Raw genomic sequence first — 6000 nt, 5'->3', positions numbered from 1 at the left:
GGGACGGGCATGGGGATCGCAAGCGCCGGTGTTGCGCCCGCGCCTAGCCCAGCCAGTGCGGGGGAGCCGGTCTGTATGTGGGATCCGAACCCTCGGACGGGAGCGCCGCCGCGCTTCCCAAGCGGCGCACTATCCAGTGCGCCACCGGGCCGACCCAAAATTTTTTTAAAAGATGGAGAAAAGGGATAAGAAATTGTAACACAGAGGCAGGTGGCTATTTGAAATGGGAGAAGTCAACCTTGTTAGATATTTTCCTGAATCACTCATATTTAGAACCACTAAATTGGTTTCTCAGTGCCTGATTCCACAAAAACAGTCAATTTACTTTACCCTAATTCACCTGCCCCCCCTGAGTTTACTCGAATTTTATTCCAACTTCATGTAATATATGTATTTTAACACATGGGCACAGATTCTTTTATATGAGTACCTTTGAATAACTTTCCTTAAATCTTTCAAACCGTCACTGGATTTTTTTGTTGTTTCTTTCTTTCTGGAAATATCTTCTCACTCTCCTTATGGAATTATACCCAGAAAAAGTATAAGAAACCCAGTCTTATAAAATAATTTGGAATCCTGGCAATGCCTTCTAAAAAAACAATACTTGGTATTGAATACAATTTTATTTAGCTTTGGACCATCTCAAAATATACAGGCATGTAACCCCCACTCAAAAACTCATTCCTTCAAAACCTAGTGCAAGGACTTAGGTAATAAAGTAATTGGATAGTTAAACACAGTTTCAGTACGTGTCAACGTATTTTAGGACAATATATTCAGACATTAGTACTAACAAAATAATGACATAATAGTTTTTTGCACTGGCAGGCGGCCTCTCATCAAGATTCATCAAAATTTGAAACATGGTTTCCTTAATCTATTTTTCCTAAGGACATACCTTTACCAACCACCAAAAATTAGAGAAACTTCTTTTTATTTTTTTGTATTTTTAAGAAGGCTGATCTCTCTCAGAATATGGCCTAGGTCATGTTCCTTTACTTCTGTAATGGTTCTAAGTATATGTTCTCTCTTTGATTTTCCCCCAACAAATATGTGTCACTACGTGTGCTGGTTCTCTGATGGACTGTGCTTAACTCTTTCCTCTCTGCCTCCATGTCAGCACCATCCTCTGGCCCGAGGAGCGAGACAAAAGTGCACTGGTGGCCAGGGAGCCAGCCAGCATGACATCTGGGACCCATGAGTCAGGCTGGCACCGGGCTCCTTCTGGAGCCATTAACCCCGGGCTGGGCTGGTGGAGGAAAGGGGTCCAGGCTCCCTCTACACAGAATGAAAACAAGGTGAAATGTCTAGATTGCTTTTCTTCCATGGTTCACCTAATTTTAAAAAATGCACTAATGGTAGTTTCCAGGAAACATGGAATTTTCCTGTAAATGTGTACATATAAAATCTCCCACTGTGGGCTTTTGTAGCAAATTCCTTTCCTGTAAGCATTCCATGTGCTAATCTTGGACCTCACCCATCAGCTGCAGGTGGGAGTCCATTCAAGGCAAAGTGTTGTGACCTGTGCATGATCCCGCTGTCCCTGGCAAGTCCCTGTGGCTGCACAGGAAAGCTGTCTCTCGGTCGGGATTTTCCCCCAGGCAGATCCTGCATAGAGGATTCTGGTGCAAGGAGTTAGAGCAGCGGTGCGAGAAAGCACAGCAAGAGAGAGTGACGGTGAGACGGCCGAGAGAGCAGGGCCGGGGCTCAGGCCGGCGGGGTCCCCTCTGGGACACTGTGTGGAAGGAGCCGCAGGTTTGCCCGCCGAGGGCCGAGGAGCAGAGTGTGTACCCGCTCCTGTGCCCCGCTGGTGCAGAGTCACTCCTGCGGCCTCAGCTCCTGGTCCCTGGCCAGTGGCCAGAGAATGCTAGAAGGATGCAGGCGACTCCTGACCTGAAGAGAACTGCCCGCGGCGACCCCGGTGTGGACCAGCGGATGGGACGGGAGAGGCACCCCCGCAGCTCCGAGCAGACCCCGAGTGCTGGAGCCGCCCGCGGTTCTCCAGGAGCACGTGTGGGGACCCGCTGCTGCGGAATCGTCACCCTCAGCGGGAAGCAAGCAGTCCACACAGAGACGACCGAACTCAGGAACGGAAGTGACAGCGCCTGCAGCAACTGTGCGCCTGAAACGTGCAGGCCAGGCCGCTGTCCCAGCCAGCTTCCGCCCCTCCTCCCGGTCTCTGCTGCAAATGCCACGTCCTCGGTGCTCAAGAGACACGCAAGGCCAGGCCTAGCTAGGTTCAGCTGCCCTTTTAGAAAAAAGAAATAAAACACTCAATTTGCCATAATTAGGTGTTCTTTCTTAGATTAGGGCGGATCTCTGAAAAGATGGCACCTGGAAAAACTGATGAGAGAAAAATGTATTTTAAAAAGAAAATATTAGCTGTGATCCATTCTGTTTTATGATCCTTTCTGTTTTAATCATGTCAACATGAAACATTATTTTCTGTGAGTTAGAGTGCTCACGGTAACCACAGGGATGAGAAGTCTCACTGTGCACACACATGGATATTTTGCACACGTATCTCTGTGTATGCAATGTCAAGATCAAACCGTGTTTGGACTCTGCATGTATACCCACATATGTGTAGAGATTATGTTTTTTAAAAGATTACGATTAATCTCCTTACCCAACTGACATGAACATTTGTGTGGGCTGTTTCTTTTTATTGAGCAATGCTTGAGCTGCTGAGACCTCTCTCTCTCTCTCTCTCTCTCTCTCACACACACACACACACACACACACACACACACACACACACACACACACACACACACGTTAGGTAAATCTGATGTCCAGACTGACTTTGCATTCTTACTCCCAGCTTCATGTGCCCAGCTGTACATTCTTGCCGTTCCTTTCGAGACTTTAAATATTTTCTATTTCTCACAGAGCTGCTGTTTATCTGAGCCCATCGTGAGCAGGGCACCAGTTTGCTCTTTGGTAATCAGCTCCAAGTCACAGAGGAAGGAATGTATCTGGTCTGCGTGTGACAAGCCAGGCAGGCCTGTCCTGCTGACATTTTCTAGGTTAACAGAAAGGTGTTGTCTAAAGGCTTGAGGGTGGCATGCGTGAGCTGCTTGAAGTGGCCACATGAGCCAATCGCCCAGGGTCTCTTCTCAACTGCTAGTTCAGTGACATCACATTGGTAGCGTAAAATTGGGCATGATGGAAGTATTTACATCATGGAAATTGGCACATGCTACAAATCAGAACCACAACCCTGTAACCTCTCCACCCCCACCCCCACTGTCAACCATTTATCAGGATACCACTGGAGTGGGCCTGTTGTAACCCACAGGGAAAGCAGCACCTTTTGCTAAGGCTGCTCTGATCCCTGGAATATAACTGCTGAGGCTACAAACTGACATGTGACCTGTGCCTCAAGAGTGCCCTGGCTGTTGCCTTGACTGGACAGTATGTTTGTGGTTGGTGCTGGGATTTGTAACAGGCTTGCCCTCCCAGGTGAGGCCCACCCCAGAGCAAACACACACACAGTCTTGTCAGCAGCTACGTAGCTTCCTAGCAGCTGGCACGCCATGTGGAATCCCCATTTGTAGAACTCTAGGGTTTATCAGGTTTCCTTTGCCAGTCTTTCTTTTTCTGATCCTCTTATTTCTAAAGATGCTTTTGGCTGACTGGTTAGCTCAGTTGGTTAGAGCGCAATCTTGTAATACCAAGGTCAAGGGTTCAGTTCCCGTACAGGCCAGCCACCAACCAGGGGGGAAAGAAAAGACGCTTTAAAGATCCAACATACAAGTATACTGAGCAAACCGAAAGCCAACTGCAAGTCCCAAAGGCCCCTTAAGGCGGTCCATCTCTCTGGGACAGGCCCAGACCTCTGAGCTGGAAAAACACCTCCTCTAGGGCAGTGGAGGGCATGAGCCCAGGGAGCCCTGCCATCCCCTTCCTTAGCATGGTTTGGTGTAATGACCCTTTTAATTAAAGAGTGTAGGTTGCCTTACTTTATCCACAGGCTATGGGACAGAAAAATACTCTGGCCTTTGCATTCTTGAAAACAGTAAGAGAGAAAATAAATTACATCAAGTTTCAATAGTCTCCAGACATAAGAATTAAAGACTCTTTTTGTACTCTCTACGAATGTTAAACTATAAAGAGACCTACGCTCATAACCAGTGCCTTGTTTTGCAGGGAACCGTGGGGCCCCCTTAAAACAGACTGCGTTTAGTTCCACGTAATAGCTGGATCTGTATTTTAATTAGCCATGGCAATGAAACAAAGGAATGATGGTAACGCATAATTTAAAACATAACAAACCAGCCAGAAACCCACCCTTAACTACTGTCTTCCACTCTCCAACCTTGATCAAATATCAATAAGAGCTTTAACTATGGAGAAACTGATGAGTGTGGTAATGTCTCAAAACTGGACAACAAAAGAGAAAAGCAAGAAACTGGCTAATTTGCCATCAGAAATTGCTCTGCACGCATTATCGAAATTTCTATTGTTCCTTAACATGGAGTTCATCTCTACCTTCTTGCTACATGGTTTAACTGGTCTCTCAAGAGGCAGCACTCAGGTTATCACAAACCTAAGAAATGGGAGAAGGCCGGAAAGATGAAGAGAAAGACCAAGCGGCTTTCCAGCCACTACTTTTTTTTTTTTTATTGCTTCCAGAAAGATAGGATAGAACAAAGTCTGATGGGCTGGGTGTGAGTCAGAAGGTCAAGTTAAAATATTTGGCCCAATTAATCTTCAGTGAGTTTGTTTGGTTTTTTTCCCTCTGGGCTAAGGTTCTTCAAGAGGATGATACAGACAGATGTTGGTCCTAGTGGTCAAGGCCGGGTCAGAAGGCAACACAGAGCGGAGCTCAGAGTGCAGCTTAACACCCCGGTTCCCCAGCAGAGACAGGCTGTGAGGACGGGTCACTCTCCAGCTGCACCATTCCCTTAAAAGCAAGAAAGAGAGAGAGGACACCATCTACCAGAATGGTTTCTAAAACATGCAAGGAGGGCCTTAAACTGAAGGCTTTTAAGCAAAAATGACACCCTCTTCTCTGAAGTATTTGGATGTAATAGTATTTCAAAAAACTCAATACTTCATAAGCAAGGGCGGGACTGCCAGTTGGAAAGACTTGATCACAAGTAGCAGGAACAGGTCTCGCTTTTGCTATGGTTTTAAGTACCCACATAAGCACCTACTTCTAGAGAAACACTTGCCACCATCACCTACCTTCACAAAATTCCTGGAGGAAGAAAAGCTAGTTTTTAGCTGACCTCAAAAGTCTAGATGCGTGTTTCTAAAGGTCACAGGCATAAAAGACACCTATGCCAAATCCTTTTTCCCCTGTGGAGTCAACCCATTCCCTACCAGTCTCCAAACGGGGAAAACTCTTATGCCAAGCATCTGCCTCTAGTGCAGCCACCTAGCAAAACCAGGCAGATATATATGCAAGGATTCTTTTTACTGATTAGAAGGCTGCCTCAGGTTGAAGATAGGTAGCTCTTTGAAAGCCTTTATTGGACAAGTATTTACATTTTTAAACAGCTGATTATAATATAAATCAGGACAAGTTTTTTCAAAGAGCAAATTTGATAAATACTACCAATATATATACTTTCACTAAAGGAGACTGACATTTCTGATTATACATATAAGGGAAAAGATTTTTTTTTCCTGCTTTTTAGAAACTGTTAAATCTGTCTACTTTGGAAAACGCATATGCACTATGAAGTGTTTTAAGGAAGGAAAGATGGATTCTAATACTCCTTATAATAAAAAACATTCTGAGGGGCTTAGGCAACTTCAAGGGAAGCAAAACTCAAGAATGAAGAATACTATAGTACAAAATTATGGCCAAAAATACTGTATTTTTAACCAGCAAGATCATTGGGGCATTATTATACAACATTAGGTGTTTTTTGCAAAACTAGTCCCCATCCCCAAACAATAGACAATACATGCATTTGAATGACATTTTAAGAACATAAATATGATTCTTTTAAATACTGCAAGTTAAAAATGTTTTCTGACAAAACT

Source organism: Galeopterus variegatus, unplaced genomic scaffold, assembly GCF_000696425.1.
Source record: "Galeopterus variegatus unplaced genomic scaffold, G_variegatus-3.0.2 Scaffold417, whole genome shotgun sequence".
In the NCBI taxonomy this organism is placed as follows: Eukaryota; Metazoa; Chordata; class Mammalia; order Dermoptera; family Cynocephalidae; genus Galeopterus; species Galeopterus variegatus.
The sequence above is the reverse complement of the archived record's forward strand: the minus strand, read 5'-3'. Positions refer to the sequence as shown.